The sequence below is a fragment of the Phacochoerus africanus genome, chromosome 9, assembly GCF_016906955.1.
Source record: "Phacochoerus africanus isolate WHEZ1 chromosome 9, ROS_Pafr_v1, whole genome shotgun sequence".
In the NCBI taxonomy this organism is placed as follows: Eukaryota; Metazoa; Chordata; class Mammalia; order Artiodactyla; family Suidae; genus Phacochoerus; species Phacochoerus africanus.
Window position 1 is genome coordinate 60,061,363 of NC_062552.1, and position 18,803 is coordinate 60,080,165.

An 18,803-nucleotide genomic window follows, 5' to 3' on the forward strand; every position below is an offset into this window, starting at 1 on the left:
CCAATCGGAGCTACAGCTGCTGGCCTACACCACAGCCACAGCAACAAAGAATCCAATCCGAGTCTTTGACCTACACCACAGCTCACGGCAACACCAGATCCTTAACTCACTGAGCAAGGCCAGGGACCGAACCCGCAACCTCGTGCTTCCTAGTCAGATTCATTTCTGTGGTGCCACAATGGGAACTCTGAGAATATGTATTTTTAACAAGTAGGATACAACTAGTTTGTGGTTTCTGAAAGAACTTAAATAAAAGTAACTCTTATACACTCAGGTCAGGAAGGGAAACAATCCCCTTCTCAGGGAGAATCTTTGAGATTCTCAAATGACCAGCCCTTAGAGAAAGAATGGAATGGACACAGTTTAGAGAAAACAATGATTCTCTTTTCCAATTCTGAATGTATTTGCCACTTTTTGTAGGCCAAAGGAGAAACTTAATGCTTAAAATCATGAAAAGATTTAAAAGTCTGGGTGATTGATCCTTCCATGAGATGAAAGTTCAAAAACAATATAGCATAATTCTAAGCAGAGCAATTCATTTAATGGAATTAAGGCAGATATTGATCTCTTTTCCCAAGTGTAATGGCTGACCAACTAGGACTTCAGATCTGACTAGAGCTTCCTACTCTGAGCTCTGAGGAAAGTCCTATATTGCCTCAGAGCAATCTGTTCATTCATTCAACAAACACTTATTTTAGCACCTACTATTTGGTAGGCACTGTGCAAAGTGATGGGGATACATGAGCAGACAAACGTCCAAATGACCTTGGAGGCTACAGCAGTGCTTTCAGCAGAGAACAACCACAAGACGAAAGATTGATTCTCTTGTGAATTTAAAAAATTGTTTGGGAGTGCCTGTTGTGGCTCAGCGGAAAACGAATCTGACTAGTATCCCGATCCTGCCTTGCTCAGTGGGTCTGAGATCCTGCATTGCAGTGAGCTGTGGTATAGGTCGCAGATGCGGATCGGATCTGGCATTGCTATGGCTATGGCGCTAGCTGGCAATTGCAGCTCCAATTCAACCCCGGGCCTGGGAACTTCCATATGCTGCAGGTTCGGCCCTAAAAAGCAGAAAAGAAAATTGTTCGGAGTGGACTATAGAAACATAACCAAAGGGAAGCACAGGAGAATCAACTACCTTTTTTGGAATCTCAACCATGTTCAGACGCATATTATCTCATTTTATTTCACAGCAACTTTATTAGCTATTGTCTCCAGAGTTGCACAGATCGTTTGTAAAATAACAATATATATTTTCTAAAGGTAGGGCAAGAATTCAGCTCTGCATCTGATACAGCAATGGTTCCCAAACCTGGGGTGTGCTAAGAATTGACTGGGAGAAACCTTTTAAATAATAGATGCTACTGCCCCTCCAGACCTACTACTACTCCAGTGATGCAGAAAGAGAAGGGAGAGTTCCTGAAAAGAGAAAAATTCAAAAAGCTCAACTGATTTTGCAGAGCCAGGTTTAGACAACTGCGCTACTCTACGCTGCCCTCCCAAGCAGTGGTTCCCAAACCAGGTGTCAGACTTCAAGATGATCTTGCAAACTCTAAACTCTAAAATTCTTCATTACACTGTCTTGGCCCTAAACGTCCACTCTTTTCAAAATCAAGACTAAAATACCACGGAAAAGAGAGCGGCACTTTTCCTCCCAATGAACAATGGGGGTGGGGATGGGGGTAGGGAAGCACAGGAGAATTAACTACTCTTACTGGCTGACATTAAGCCCAAAATGAGCTGGAGCTGATAAACTCTGAAGATAAACAACAAAGGGAATTTTTCGTTTCCTTTAACTCACCACGGGGATCTACTTATTGCACCCCACAGCTGAAAATGGTCAAAGATGAGGTTCCCGTCACTAGGCGCAAGCCCCGCCCCTAAGTCTTCTGCCCAGCTATTAGCGTAAGAGGAACTAGAGGAGTTTTTAATTAAGACTAAGAAAGATAGGAATTCCCGTCGTGGCTCAGTGGTTAACGAATCCGACTAGGAACCATGCGGTTGCGGGTTCGGTCCCAGCCCTCGCTCAGTGGGTTAAGGATCCGGCGTTGCCCTGAGCTGTGGTGTGGGTCGCAGACGCGGCTCGGATCCCGCGTTGCTGTGTCTCTGGCATAGGCTGGTGGCTACAGCTCTGATTCGACCCCTAGCCTGGGAACCTCCATATGCCGCGGGAGCGGCCCAAGAAATGGCAAAAAGACAAAAAAAAAAAAAAAAGGATAAGAAAGATAGGAGTTCCCCTTGTGGCTCAGCGATAAGGAACCCGACCAGTATCCATGAGTAAGCGGGTTTGATTCCTGGCCTCTCTCAGTGGGTTAAGGAGGGTTAAGGATCTTACGTTGCCCTGGGCTGTGATGTAGGTCGCAGACAGACACCCACTCGGATCTGGTGTTGCTGTGGCTTAGGCCAGCAGCTACAGCTCCGATTGGACCCCTAGCCTAGGAACTTCCATAGGCAGAGGGTGTGGCAGTAAAACACACACACACACTAAGCAAGATGGACTTCCCATAGGGGCGCAGCGGGTTAAGGATCCATTGCAGCAGCTGTGGCTAGGTCACAGCTGTGGCTGGTATTGATCCCTGGCCTGGGAACTTTCATATGCCCCGAGTGCGGGAGACCCTCTACTCGAAAACAGAATCCACTTGACAGAAGTAGGCGGGGCACGCCAAATGGGCTCGCAGGAACGATTCCGGAAAGCCTCAGAGCTGGCGGAGGCCAGGTTCTCTCAAACTCTCAAATTTCCCGGGAGCCCCGCCCCTCAACAGCCAGCTCTTCGGTTTCCGAGGCGTCGCGCCGGAAGTGACCTAAGGACGATGGTGAGACGCTGGACGCTTCCGGCGGCGGAGGCGGCCGCGGCCCGGGCTGTGTAGGTGGGTGGAGAAGCCTCTCCGTCTCAGGTCTTCGAGTGCTTCGGAGCCGGCTCCGTGTGGTGTGCGGAGGAGGCGTAGGCCCGGCGGCGTGGAGGTGGGAGCGAAGGGGAGGCGGGTGGCTCTTGGGCGCTCGTGGGAGGAGGCTTCCGGTGTTGCCAGGAGGGTTTGCTTTTAGGTTTCGTGGTTCTAGGCCTTGGACCTTTATAGAGGCGAGCACGAGCTGGGGGCCCATTACTAAGGCTTGCTTTGGGGATGTGGTTTGAGGTGAGAGTCGGAGGGGAGCGGGATTGAGAATAGTCGAGGAATTGTGGGAGGTGTGAGCCATTAGTGGCCTATGCTCTTAGTTTAGTCTTGTTGATGGCTGCTGCAGCCCGTCCACTTAGTGCTCCGTGCCTCAGTTTTCTTTTGCACAGTGGGGTCAGGTGGCAGGGAAGAGCGCGAGTGCCACATAGCTGGAAGACAGAAGTGAACTGGGGTCTGAGAGAGAAGGGTGGCTGAGAAAGTAATGATAGTTGGCTCAGGGCACAGCTTCTGCTGAATCCTAGGGACTTTCCCTTGTTTTTTTTTTTTTTTTATTGCTGTTGCTATAAGTTTGAATTTGTTATCAGTGCTCTTTGTGTGATATTGGTTGATTTGGTCATTGACTTGTTGAATGGTTCATTTGGCGTGTGGGAGGCGTGGTCCTCACTTGCTTGGCCAGGTGGTTGTCAATAAATCTAGTTCCAGAGCTAGGAGCCCTAACAGTCCTCTTTTGTGGTTACAGATGAAGAACTCGAGGCCTTGAGTGGTTTTTGTTCTCTTTCCTAGCCACAGACTAAATTGAGTTGTCTGTGGTCTGTCAAATACAGGTCTTAATCCCATCAAAACATAAATGTCTCTGACAGGTTACTATTTCAGCTGGAAACCTCAGGTGGATTCTAGTCTTTATTATGAATGGCAGATTAAGTATATTGAGCACAAAATTGCTACTTTTTTGTTTTCTCTGTGTGAAGTGCATATGGTTACAAATACAAAGAACATAACTTTTTGACTGCTGAGAATTTTTGGGTGGAGCTTTCCTGAGGCTGTAGGGCTATGGGACTAGCATAGTGTCTCTCAAACTTTTTTCACCTGTGATCCACAGTTAATGTATTTTACATAGTGACTCTCTGTGATCCCCTCATGCATAGAGTGTGTACACACAAACAAAAGTTTACTCTTTCTACATATGATGCCCTCTGACATTTTCTATTTCATTAAAATAAAAAAAAGTTGATTGTAGCCACTAAATTGACTCTGACAGCTAATGAATCTGCCTGCTAAAGACCTGTAGTTTGAAACACATTGGGCTAGAAAATGTTTAAGATATTTGTGATTCCTGAGATTCTCTAATGCAGGGTGAAAAAGTGTATCATTTTTCTGTTCTTAACCACAGGATCAGGGTTGCTAGAATTCTTCAGCCAGAACAACAGGACAGAACATCCATATTGGTGTCCCAAAGGAGTACAGTATCCATAGTGATAGTGTGTCAGAATTTTGGCAAGGCATTTAAGTCTTTTACAATGACCTGGTGGGTGAGATGGGGTATTTGCCAGATTGTGATAAATAGATGAAGTCATGTGTCTTTAAGCATCTGTGTCTGGAGGGATTTGATTTACACAACTTACAGCTGGGATTTTGGTGATTGGCATTGAGGCTCTTTCACTCTCTTTATACACAGTGTGTATTTGAAGCCTTATCTGGAGGGTGTGCTTATCAAATTTGTTGCCTTTTTGACGTGAAGAGAGAAAGTATTAGCTGGTTAATCTCAAGATTTGCCCAGTGTAGTTTAATGAAATGCGAGGGTCATCATAAATTTAAGTAGATAAATATTTAATTTTAAATAATTTATGTTGTAATTTCTCACATAAATATTGGCTTTTTTAAAAAAGATCTTTCTACCTATAATAGAAATTTGGTGTTTTAAAAATATGCAAATAGGAGTTCCCGTCATGGCGCAGTGGTTAACGAATCCGACTAGGAGCCATGAGGTTGCGGGTTTGATCCCTGGCCTTGCTCAGTGGGTTAAGGGATCCGGCGTTGCCATGAGCTGTGGTGTGGGATCCCACGTTGCTATGGCTCTGGCGTAGGCCAGTGGCTACGACTCTGATTAGACCCCTAGCCTGGGAACCTCCATATGCCGTGGGAGCGGCCCTAGAAAAGGCAAAAAAGGACAAAAAAAAATGCAAATAACCTTTTTTATATTAAAAAACTCATGGAGTTCCTGTCGTGGCGCAGTGGTTAACGAATCCGACTAGGAACTATGAGGTTGCGGGTTCGGTCCCTGCCCTTGCTCAGTGGGTTAACGATCCGGAGTTGCTGTGAGCTCTGGTGTAGGTTGCAGATGCGGCTTGGATCCCGTGTTGCTGTGGCTCTGGCGTAGGCTGGCAGCTACAGCTCTGATTAGACCCCTAGCCTGGGAACCTCTATATGCCGCGGGAGCGGCCCAAGAAATGGCAAAAAGACAAAAAAAATAAAAATAAAGTAAAATAAAAAACTCTTAAGGTAGGGATATGTATGAGTGGTGTATTATAATACTTGATTTTCAGATGTTAAGCCAATCTGTGTTCCTAGAATGAATCCCGTTGAGTCATGATGTAGAATACTTTGTATGTATATGTTGCCAAATTCAGTTTGCTCATCTTTTGATAAGAATTTTTTGCCCACATTCACGAGGGCTATTGGTCTAATATTTCCTTATGTGGTCTCTGGCTCACCTTAGTATCAGAGTAAAAGTACCCTCATACAATGAGTTGGGAAATGTTCCTCTTCTGTTTTCTGAAAGAGTTTTTTGTGTAGAATTGTTCTTTCTTTCTTTCTTTCTCTATGTTTGATAGAGATTATCAGTGGTAAAGTCCTCTGGGGGAAGATTTTAAATTACTAATTCTCTTTCTTTACTTGGAATAGATCTATCTGATTTTCTGTCACTTCTTGAGGCAGTTTTGATGGGCAGTTATGATAATTGTATCCTTCTGTCCTTCTGGGAATTTGTCCACTTCATATTTTTTCCTTTTTTAATTTAATTTTATTTTTTGCTTTTTTAGGGTCACACCCATGGCATATGGAGGATCCCAGGCTAGGGGGCAAATTGGAATTGTAGACCCTGGCCTACACCACAGCCAGAGTAAGGCCAGATCCAAGCCTCATCTGCAATCTACACCACAGCTCACAGCAATGCTGGATCCTTAACCCATTGAGCAAGGCCGGGGATTGAACCTGCATCCTTATGGATCCTAGTCAGATTCGTTTCCACTGTGCCACAACGGGAACTTCTCTGTTTCTTTTTGAACTTGTATCCATTTTACTTTTCCCACAGAGGTTTTTTTTTTTTGTATTTTTCTAGGGCCACACTTGTGGCATATGGAAGTTCCCAGGGTAAAGGTTGAATTGGAGCTGCAGCTGCCGGCCTCTGCCACAGCAATGCCAGATCCAAGCGGTGTCTGCTACCTGTGCCACAGCTCCCAGCAATGCTGGATCCTTAACTCACTGAGCGAGGTCAGGGAATAAACCCACGTCCTCATAGATGCTAGTCAGTTTCATTACCGCTGTACCACAGTGGAAACTCCATTCCCACAGAATTTTATCCTAAAACAGATGTCAGCAGGGGAGTTCCCATTGTGGCTCAGCAAGTAAAGTACATGACTAACATCCATGAGGATGTGGGTTCGATCCCTGGCCTTGCTTAGTGGGCTAGAGAACTGGTGTTGCCAAAAGCTTTGGTGTAGGTTGCAGATGGGGCTCGGTTCTGGCGTGGCTGTGGTGTAGGCTGGCAGCTGCAGCTCCAGTTCGACCCCTAACCTGGGGACTTCCATATGCCACAGGTGTGGCCTGAAAAAAGGAAAAGAAAAAAAAGTCAGCAAACTTTTTCTGTAAATGGCCTGGCCATATCGTCTCTGTCAAAACTACTCATTTCTCTCACTGTAGAGCAGAATAGCCACAGACAACAAGCAAGCAGCTGCATGTGGCTGTGTTCCAGTACAGCTTTACTGGTGGTGGGCCAGATTTGTTACATGGGCCATAGTTTTCTGACCCTTGTTTGAAAGTAACAGATTTTGAGGGAGTTCCCATTGTGGCTCAGTATAAATGAGGATGCAGGTTCAAGCTCCGGCCTCACTCAGTGGCTTAAAGAAGCTAACATTGCCATGAGCTGTGGTGTAGGTTGCAGACACATCTTGGATCTGGTGTTGCTGTGGCATAGGTTGGCAGCTGCAGCTCCAGTTCGACCCCTAGCCTGGGAACTTATATATGTCGCACTTGGGGGCCCTAAAAAAAAAGATAACAAATTTTGTGGTTCTCATTGTGGCTCAGCAAGTCAAGGAGCTGACAATGTCTCTGTTCAGTGGGTTAAGGATCTGGTGTTCTGTAAGCTGCAGTGTAGGTCGCAGATGTGACTCAAATCTTATGTTGCCATGACTGTGGCACAGGCCCCAGCTGCAGCTCTGGTTTGACCCCTAGCCGGGGAACTTTCATATACCGCAGGTGTGGCCGTAAACAGAAAAAAAAAGTAGCAAATTTTATGGTTGAAAATCTTTTATTAATAATCCAGCTGTCCAGGCAGATCAAGTTTATGAAAGAATAGCTTGGAAATTGATTCTCTTGCTTGTGTATCTTTGTGTATCCCAAAGGATATATGTACTGCAATTTGAAGATTGAGACTTCGTTTCCAAGATGTTGCAGAAGTTATTTAGGCATTTTTGTGGTTTTGTTCAGGTGATGAGGAAGGTGGCCCTCACAGTAGAGCCATAACTCAAATCTCCTATCTGGCCAAGTATTCCTTCTGCAAAAAGGAGACTTTCGAAATAAAATTTGCCCTATGGTAGAAACTATATAGATTATCTCTTTTAATCTTCACCATGGTTCTATGAGGTGATAGTATAGTTAGTATACAGCTGATTGGAACAATTCGGGGTTAGGGCCACCAACTCTGCAAAAATCCACATGTAACCTATAGTCAGCCCTCCATATACATGGTTCTGTATCTGCAGTTTTGCATCTCAGATGCAACCAACTGCCCATTTTATACTGCTTTAGTATTTAGTGAAGAAAATTGGCACGTAAGTGGACTTGTGTCATTCAAGCCCATGTTGTTCAAGGGTCAACTATAATTCCCATTTGTAGTTTATACAATTGACGCTCAGATTAGGATAATTTGCTCATAATGCTGGCCTGTGATGTCTGCCTTCAAAAAGTCCCTGCCCTTTTCACTATGCTGCCTTTTGTGGAAGCTAAGGACTAGATGTTTCCTTTTAAGACCTTTGCCATTCCCAACCTTTTGATTCTACAAACACCTTTCTACATAGATGTGTGGGAAAATACCTACTTTTTCAGAAATCCATAACTGACAACTCACTCATCCATAGCTATTGATTTAATTGTCCTTAGGAGACCAAGGGATTGCTCCTTGGATCTGAATGCTGTGAGTTCTGTCTGATGTGGTAGATGGATGGAAGTTCGTAGGTCTGTGATTGCCAAGTTGTTTTTGAATCATTTTGGCAACTGCCTCAGTTGCATAACTTCGTTATCTAAAGGCTTTCTTACAAGGGAATTCCCATTGTGGCTCAGTGGTAACGAACCTGACTGGTATCCATGTGGACATGGGTTTGATCCCTTGCCTTGCTCAGTGGGTTAAGGATCCAGCATTGCCATGAGCTATGGTGTAGGTTACAGATGTAGCTCGAATATGGCGTGGCTGTGGTGTAGGCTGGCAGCTACAGCTCCATTTGACCCCTAGCCTAGGAACTTCCATATGCCATGGGTGCAGCTCTAAAAGGTTTTTAAAAAAATGCTTCTTACAAGAGAAATGATTCAGTAAAGTTTCATACCTAGTGGGGAATTCAGTAGTCTGGAAATCCTGATAGCATTTGAGCAGAATTGTCCCATATCTACTCCTATGTAATATGCCCAACATAAATGGGTACATTTGTCCACCACAAAGACGTATGCAAAACTATTTAATTCTTTATTCACAAAACCCCCAAACTGGAAATAATGCAACTGTCTGTCAGCAGTAGAATGGATAGGCGTTCCCATTGTGGCTCAGCAGTAATGACTAGTATACATGAGGATTCGGGTTTGACCTCTGGCTTTGCTCAGTGGGTTAAGGACCTGGCATTGCTATGGCTGTGGTGTAGGCCGGCACCTGCAACTCTGATATTCTACTCCTGGCCTGGGAACTTCCATATGTCATGGGTATGGCTCTAACTTAAAAAACGGGGGGTGGGCAGTAAGAATGGATAAATATATTGAGGCATAGTTATATAACAGAATACTGCATAGCCTTGAGAAAAAATGAACTATTGCTGCATGCAACAGGAATGAATCTTACAGATGTAATATTAGGGAGAGAAGCCAAACACTTACAAGAGAACCTTTATGATTCCATTTATAGGAAGTTCAGAAACAGGCTAATGAATCTTGTCGTGATATTAGAATAATGGCTACCTTTGTGGGAACACATGGAACCTTCTGGGGTGTTTAAAATACTGTGTTTTGATTTGGGTGGTGGTTATTTGGGTAAAATAATATGTAAGAACTCATTGGGTTATAAACTTAAACTCTGTAGATGTACTATCTATGTTGTACCCTGATAGAAAAGTAGAAGATAAAAGGCATCAAAGATGGGTCTGCTTGTAGCTCCTAGATCTTCTGTTCCAGTGGTAGCTTTTTTTTTTTGACATGAAGGTGTTAGTAATTGATGAAGCTCCCTCCCTGAATGGTTCATCTGATTAGAAACCCAGATGTTGGCACTCCATTTGTTTTAGATTTACTGTTTTCAGTTAATAAAGGACTTTTCTTGAAGATTCTTAAAATTTAAAGTTCCCATCTTGGCACAGAGGAAATGAATCCGACTAGGAACCATGAGGCTGGGGGTTCGATACCTGTCCTCACTCATTGGGTTAAGGATCCAGCATTGCCGTGAGCTGTGGTGTAGGTCGCAGACGAGGCTCAGATCTGGTGTTGCTGTGACTGAGGTGTAGGCCAGCAGCAATAACTCCAATTCCTAGCCTGGGAACTTCCATATGCCATGGGTGCAGCCCTAAAAGGACAAAAAAGATTTTAAAAAATCTTAAAATTCCATGATATAAACTTTAATATAACAAAAAAGATTTTAAAAAATCTTAAAATTCCATGATATAAACTTTAAAGATGGATGTGAGTCTGTTTCTGTTTTGTAGATGGGTTCATTTGTGTCAGATTTTAGATTCCACATATAAGTGATATCACAGGGTATTTGTCTTTCTCCTTCTGACTTCTCTTCATATGAGAGAGGCCAGGGATCAAACCTGCATCCTCACGGATGCTAGTCAGGTTTGTTAACCACTGAGCCACTGCAGGAACTGCCGATAACTGTAGCTTTTTAATATTGTCTGAAGTCTGTGAGAGTTATGCCTCCTGCTTGCTTTTTTCTCCTCAAGATTGCTTTGGCAATTCTGGGTCTTTTATGGTTCCATATAAATTTTTGGATTGTTTGTTCTAGTTCTGTGAAAAATATGGGTAATTTGATATGGATTGCATTGAATCTGTAAATTGCTTTGGGTTGTATGGCCATTTTAATGATATTAATTCTTTGAATCTAGGGGCATGGAATATCTTTCCATTTCTTTGAATTCTCTTTAACTTCCTTGATTAGTGTTTTATAGTACTCAGCGTATAAGTCTTGTACCTCTTTGGTAAGGTTTATCCCTAGGTATTTAATTTTTGGAGTGCGATTTTAAAAGGTATTGCATTTTTATATTCCTTTTATAATATTTTATTGTTAGTATACGGAAATGCAACCGATTTCTAAATGTTGGTCTTGTATCCTGCTACTTTGCTGAATTCGTTGATCAGTTTGAGTAGTTTTTATGTGGAGTCCTTAGGGTATTCTATATATAGTATGTTATCTGCATAGAATGACAGTTTTACCTCTTCCCTTCCAATTTAGTTACCTTTTATTTCTTGTGTTTGATTGTATTCAAAGTTGTAGCCCCAACAATGTTGAATAAAAGTGGTGAGAGTGGGCATCCTTGTCTTGTTCCAAATTTTATCGGGAAGATTTTTAGCATTTCTCTTGAGTACATTAGCTGTGGGTTTATCATAACTGGCTCTTATTATATTAAGATATGTTCCCTCTATACCCACTTTAGTAAGAATTTTTTTACTTTTTTTTGTTTGTTTTGTTTTTTTGTCTTTTAGCTTTTTCTAGGGCCGCTCCCACGGCATATGGAGGTTCCCAGGCTAGGGGTCTAATCGGAGCTGTTGCTGCCGGCCTACACCAGAGCCACAGCAACTCGGGATCCCAGCCGCGTCTGCAACCCACACCACAGCTCATGGCAACGCCAGATCCTTAAACCACTGAGCAAGGCCGGGGACCAAACACGCAGCCTCACGATTCCTAGTCGGATTCGTTAACCACTGAGCCACGACGGGAACTCCAAGAGTTTCTTTTATGAATGGATGTTGGATCTTGTCAGATTCTTTTTCTGCATCTATTAAGATGATCATATGGTTTTTGACTTTTGTTAATGTGGTGTATGACATTGACTGATTTGTGTATGTTGAACCATCCTTATGAACTTGGGATGAATCCCACTTGGTCATGGTGTATGATCTTTTTATATGTTGTTGGATTTGGTTGGCTAAAATTTTGTTGAGAATTTTTGTGTCTGTATTCATCAAAGATATTGGCCTATAATTTTTTTTTTTAAAGAGCCACACCCACAGCATATGGAGGTTCCCAGGCTAGGGGTAGAATCAGAGCTGTAGCCTCCAGCCTACATCATACAGCTACAGCAACGCTAGACCCACGCTGCATCTGCAGTCTACAGCACAGCTCACGGCAGTGCCGGATCCTTGACCCACTGAGCGAGGCCAGGGACTGAACCTGCAAGCTCATGGTTCTGCAAGTTCTGTTGCGCCACAACGGGAACTCCTAATTTTGTTTTTTGGTAGTATCTTTGTCTGGTTTTGATATTAGGGTGATGGTGGCTTTATAGAATGTCTTTGGGATTATTCCTTCTTCAGTCTTTTGGAAAAGTTTAAGAAGGATAGGTATAAGTTCTTCTTTCATGTTTGGTACAATTTGCCTGTGAAGCCACCTAGTCCTGGACTTTTGTTTGTAGGGAGTGTTTTTATTACACAGTCAATTTCATTTCTAGTGATTGGTCTGTTCAGTTGATCTGTTTCTTCTTGATTCAGTTTTGGTGAGCTCTGTGTCTCTAGAAAGCTGTCCATTTCTTCTAGGTTGTCAAACTTGTTGGCATATAATTGTTCATAGTTTTTTTTGGTATTTCTGCAGTATCCGTTGAGATTTCTTCTTTTTCATTTCTTATTTTGTTTATTTGAATTCTTTCTCTCTCCTTTTGGTTAAGTATGGCCAGAGGTTTGTCAATTTTGTTTACCCTTTCAAAGAACCAGCTCTTGGTTTTATTGTCCTTTGGTTTCTTATTTCACTTGGCATAATGTCTTCAAAGTTCATCTGCATTGTAACGTACATCAGAATTTCTTTCTTTCTTTTTTTTTTTTTTTGGTCTTTTTGGGGCCACACCCATGGCACATGGAAGTTCCCAGACTAGGGGTCGAATCGGAGCTACAGCTGACAGCCTCTGCCACAGCCACAACAATGCAGGGTCTGAGCCATGTCTGCAGATCCTTAACCCACTGAGAGAAGCCACGGATTGGACCCGTGTCCTCATGGATACTAGTTACGTTCATTAACTGATGAGCCATGACAAGAAGTAACAGAATTTCTTTTTTTTTTTTTTTTACATTGACATGTTGTTGATTTACTGTGTTGGTTTACTGTGTTAGTTTCTGGGTACAGCAGAATGATTCAGTTATACATACATACATACATATATATATATATATATGTATTTCTTTTTCATATTCTTTTCCATTATGGTCTATTATAGGGTATTAATTATAGTTCTCTGTGCTGTATGGTAGGATCTTGTTTATCTGTTTTATACGTAGTAGCTTGTATCTGCTAATCCCAAACTCATAATTTATCCTTCTCCACCTCATTTCCCCTTTGGTGACCATAAATTTTTCTGTGTTTGTGAGTATGTTTCTGTTTTGTAATAAGTTCATTTGTGTAATTTTTAAAGATTCCATGTATAAATGATATCATATGGTATTTGTCTTGCTCAGTCTGACTTTACCTACTTTGATAATTTCAAGGTCCATCCAAGTTGCTGCAAATGGCATTATTTCATTGTTTTTTTATGGCTAATATTCCATTGCGTATATGTACCTCATCTTCTTCATCTCTTCATCTGTTGATGGACTTTTAGGTTACTTCCATGCCTTGATTATTGTAAATAGATACTGGGGTACATGTATCTTTTCAAATTAGAGTTTTCTTGGATGCACAGGAGTGGGGTTGCTGGATCATATGGTAACTCTATTTTTAGGGTTTTTTTTTTTTTTTGGTCATTTTGTCTCTTTAGGGCCGCACCTGTGGCATATGGAGGTTCCAGGCTAGGGGTCTAATCAGAGCTGGCCTACGCCACAGCCACTCCAGATCCGAGCCATGTCTGTGAATTACATACACCTCAGCTCATGGCAATGCTGGATCCTTGACCTGCTGAATGGGGCCAGGGTTCGAACTCACAACCTCATGGTTCCTAGTCAGATTCGTTTCCACTGCGCTACATAGTAACTCCTATTTTTAGGGGTTTTTTTTGTCTTTTTTGCTGTTTCTTGGGCCACTCCCGCGGCATATGGAGTTTCCCAGGCTAGGGGTCCAATCGGAGCTGTAGCCACCGGCCTACGCCAGAGCCACAGCAACATGGGATCTGAGCCATGTCTGCGACCTACACCACAGCTCACGGCAACGCCGAATTGTTAACCCACTGAGCAAGGCCAGGGACCGAACCCACAACCTCATGGTTCCTAGTTGGATTCGTTAACCACCACGCCACGACGGGAACTCCCTATTTTTAGTTTTTTAAGGCACCTCCCTACTGTTTTCCATAGTGCCTCACCAATTTACATTCCCACAAACAGTGTAGGAGGGTTCCCTTTTCTCCACACGCTCTCCAACATTTATTATTTGTAGACTTTTTAATGATGGCCATTCTGACCAGTGTGCGGTGATGCCTCATTGTAGTTTTGATTTCCATTTCTCTAATAATTAGCAATGCTGAGCATCTTTTCATGTGCCTCTTGGCCATCTGTATATCTTCTTTGGGAAGTGTCTATTTAGGTCTTCTGCCTTCACCCCACCCCCCCTGCTTTTTAGGGCCAGACCTGTGACATACGGAGATTCCCAGACTGGGGTCAAATCAGAGCTACAGCTGCTGGCCTACAACACAGCCACAGCAACAAAGGATCTGAGCCTCCTTGTCTGTGACCTACACCACAGCTCACTGCAATGCGGGATCATTAACCCACTGAGCAAGGCCAGGGATGGAACCCGAAACCTCATGGTTCCTAGTTGGATTCGTTTGTGTTGCACCACAATGGGAACTCCTTCTGCCCATTTTTTTATTAGATTCTTTTTTTGTTATTGAGTTGTATGAGCTGTTTGTATACTTTGGCAATTAGGCCCTTGTTGGTTATATCGTTTGCAAATATTTTCTCCCAGTCCATAGGTTATCTTTTCATTTTGTTTATGGTTTCTTTTGCTTTACAAGGACTTCACTTGTAGCTGACAGCATAACTACTTGGGGAAGCTTCTACACTGACTCTGGTTCCATCTCTGGCCTCTTCTGTACAAAAGCTTTTAAGTTTGATTAGGTCCATTTGTTTATTTTTACTTTTATTTTGGGAGACTGACCTAAGAAAACATACAATTTATGTTACAGAATGTGTTGCCTGTGTTCTCTTTTAGTAGTTTTATGGTGTTATATTTAAATCTTTAAGCCATTTTGAATTTTTTTTGTATGTAGTCTTTTTAGGGGTGTACCTATGACATATGAAAGTTCCCAGGCTAGGGGTCTGATTGGAGCTGCAGCTGCCAGTGTATGCCACAGCCACAGCAACCCCAGATCCTTAACCCATTGATTGAGGCCAGGGATCTACTGCATCCTCATGGATACTAGTCAGGTTTGTTACTGTTGAGCCATAGCGGGAACTCCCATTCGGAGTATTTTTGTGTTTGGTGTTGAGGGTATGTTCTAACTTCATTGATTTGCATGTGGCTGTCCAGCTTTCCCAATACCAGTTACTGAAGAGATTGTCTTTTCTCCAACGTATATTCTTTTTTTTTTTTTTTGCTTTTTAGGGCCGCATCCACAGCATATGGAAGTTCCCAAGCTAGGGTCTAATCAGAGCTACAGCTGCTGGCCTGTGGCACAGCCACAGCAACGGAAGATCCAAGCCAAGTCTGTGATTTACACCACAGCTCATGGCAACTCCAGATCCTTAATCCACTGAGTGAGGCCAGGGATCGAACCTGCATCCTTATGGATGCTAGTCAGATTAATTTCCACTGAGCCACGACAGAAACTCCTACTTTGTCTAAGATAAATTGACCTTAGGCTTGTGGATTTATTTCTGGGCTGTCTATTTGTTCCATTGATCTGTATATGTCTGTTTTTGTGCCAGTATCACACTGTTTTTATCACTATAGCTTTGTAGTATTGTTTGAAATCTGGGAAGGTTATGTCATCAGCTTTAGAACTTCCTTTCTTTTAAAGACTGAATGATATTTTATATATATATATATATATATAATATTTTATAGTGTATTTTATTTATTCCCTCATCCATCATGGACATTTGGGTAGTTTCATTGTGTTTTAGTTTTCATTTCCCTAATAATTAATGATGATGAACAGCTTTTCATGTGTTTATTGGCTATTCATATAACTTCTTTTGCCTGCTTTAAAAAGATGTGGTGTTTCCTTTTTATTCCTGATTTGTAAGCCTTATATATTCTGGATACAAGTCCTTTATTTTATATATATATCTATTGTGAGTATTTTTCTCCTTGCTTGTGACTTACCTTTCCTTTTTTCTTATTTTGGGGGTGATTATAGTAGAAGAGGTCAGAAACATCTTTTTGCCATTCAAAATCTGGATGTTTTCTTGAAATGCTTATCTGTCTGGGATTTTTCACTGGAGTGATTTTGAGATGGGCTAGATTGTATGGAATACCTTCCTAGATATTTTAGTACAGTACCATTATTTTAAATGTATGACTATCTGAACCCATCCAGAGAATGACTTGGTTTGAAAAAAAGATAGTTTTCTGCTCTGGTATATTGTAATCAAAGTTAGGTTGTTTTTCCTTTTGATTGATTAGGCTCTATCCTAAGAAAATAATTTAAGACAAGCACTGAATGAAATTGATCATTGCTATATTAACTACAATTGTGAAAAATAGAATTATCTAAATGTCCAATTAAAAGAAAACTATAATATGTAAATTCAGTATAATAATATGTACAGCATGGAAAATATGCCATTGTACTAAGAAGTTGCCTTTGTCTCTGCTTACAAGTGTGTAAAACATTCATTATAATCTCTGTGTTTCAAATTCCCCATCTGTAAAATGGGATAGTAAAATAGTTTCCTTATAGGGTTGTTATGATAAATGAAGAAAGAATGCCCTAAAGTTTTAGCTCATTCTTGAGACATTGCAGTAAATGCTAGCTGCTGCAATTGTTACGCAATATGATGGTATGTGTGTAAAGACTGTGGGGTTTTGTGTGTTCTGTTCACCTTTTATTTTATTTTTTCCTCTCTTCCTCCTTCTCTTCCTCCCTCCCTTCCCTTCCCCTTCCCTGTACTGGTACTCACAACATATGAAAGTTCCAGGGCCAGGGATTGAATCCGAGCTACAGTTATGACCTATGCCACAGCTGCCCTACTGCACCAGGTTGGTGATTGAACCTGTGCTACCACAGAGACAACACCAGATCCTTAACCAGCTGTACCACAGTAGGAACTTCCACCTTTTGTTAATAGTGATTCACCCCCTCCCTTCTGTTATCTACCATATTAAATCATCACCAAATTCAAACCATCGTCTTTATAGGTGTTGAGTCCATCAGCTCCTTTCCATCTCCATTGATTCTATCTAGTCCAATTTACCACCATCTCTTAAATTAACTGTTCTAGTTGTTTCCCACCTGGTCTTGCTGCATCTTTTTTACACTTCTTCCAATTTGTGTTCTTTGGTCAACTTTTAATGACAGCTTTTAAATTTTGATGAAACCATGGCGTTCTTGTCATGGCTCAGTGGAAACGAATATGACTAGTATTCATTAGGATACAAGTTCAATCCCTGACCTTGCAGTTGGGTTAAGCTCACCTCGTGAGCAGTGGTGTAGGTTGCAGACACCACTCGGATCCCTCATTGCTGTGGCGTACGTAGGCCAGAGGCTACAGCTCTGATTTGACTCCATATGCCTCGGGTGTGGCCCTAAAAAGACCAAAAAAAAAAAAAATTTTCTTTTTTTAATGAAATCTAATTCATCAAATTTTTCCATTATTTATTTACTTCTGCTTCTTAGAGCTGCACCCATGGCATATGGAGGTTCCCAGGCTAGGGGCGAGTTGGAGCTGTAGCTGCCAGCCTACGCCACAGCAACATCAGATTGGAGCCGTGTCTCTAACCTACACCACAGCTCATGGCAACACTGGATCCTTAACCCACTGAGCGAGGCCAGGAATCAAACCTGCAACCTCACGGTTACTAGTCGGATTTGTTTCCGCTGCACCATTATGAGAACTCCAGATTTTTCCTTTTTTATAAAAAAATCTTTTTAGGCCCGCACCTGCTCATATGGAAGTTCCCAGGCCACGGGTTGAGGCCTACACCACAACCACAGCAACAGGGGATATGAGCTGCATCTGTAACCTATAGCACAGCTTGTGGCAATGCCAGATCCTTAACCCACTGAGAAAGGCCAGGGATCAAAATGCATCCTCATGGATACTAGCTTGGTTCATTACCCCTGGGCCACCATGGGAACTCCTGTGTTATAATTTAGATTCCACATATAAGTGATATCATATGGTAGTTGTCTATCTTTTTCTGACTTACTTAGTGTGATAATTTCTAGGTCCATCCACATTGCTGCAAGTGGCATTATTTCATTCTTTTGTATGGCTGAGTAATATTCCTGTGTGTGTGTGTTTGTGTGTATGCGCGCATGCGTGCGCATGTGTGTCTTCTTTATCTGTTCGTCTCTTGATGGACATTTAGGTTGTTTACATGTCTCAGCTATTATAAATAGACCCAGGCCAGTGGTTAAATTAATATTTATGTTTGACCCACAGATCAATTTGGGGAGAATTAATATTAAGCTCTTCAGCCTGTGAATGCAGTATATCCTTTATCTCTCCATTTATTTAGATCTTTTTTAAAATTTTTAAATTTTTAAAATTTTTTGTCTTTTTGTCCTTTTAGGGCCACAGCCATGGCAAGTGGAGGTTCCCAGGCTAGGGGTTGATTCAGAGCTGTAGCCGCCGGCCTACGCCAGAGTCACAGCAATGCCAGATCCAAGCCACATCTGCAGGCTACACCACAGCTCGTGGCAATGCTGGATCCTTAAACCAGTGAGTGAGGCCAGGGATTGAATGCACAACCTCATGATTCCTAGTTGAATTCATTTCCACTGCACCATGGCGGGTACTTCAGATCTTCTTTTAATTTTTCTCAGTCTTTCATAGTTTTTATCGTAGAGATCCTACACATTTTTTGTTAGATTTATTCCTGAGTATTTTATATTTTAATATTATAAATAGTATTTAAAATTTTTATTTGCTGTTGTTTCTTGCTATTATGTAAAACACAGTTGTTTGTTTCATATTGAGCATCTATCTGTAATCCTAAAGTCATTCTAGCAGGAATTTTTATTCATCTTTTTTTTTTTTTTAAGGGCCTCACCTGTGGCATGTGGAGATTCCCAGGCTAGGAGTCCAATCAAAGTTGTAGCTGCAGGCCTACACCACAGCCATAGCAATGCAGGATCCAAGCTGCAT

The 18,803-nt window shown here is 42.1% G+C and overlaps 1 protein-coding gene across 2 annotated transcripts in view; it reads left to right on the forward strand.

Annotated features, from left to right (window-relative positions):
* Positions 1–2,805: 2,805 nt before the first annotated feature.
* EDC3 (enhancer of mRNA decapping 3) overlaps positions 2,806–18,803 on the forward strand; it is a 64,059-nt gene continuing 48,061 nt past the window's right edge. The window contains exon 1 of one of the 2 annotated variants that reach the window (XM_047794823.1): positions 2,806–2,961. The gene's annotated coding sequence lies outside the window, so the exon portion shown is untranslated. The remainder of the gene's footprint in view (positions 2,962–18,803) is intronic. The other variant, XM_047794824.1, reaches the window with a different exon arrangement.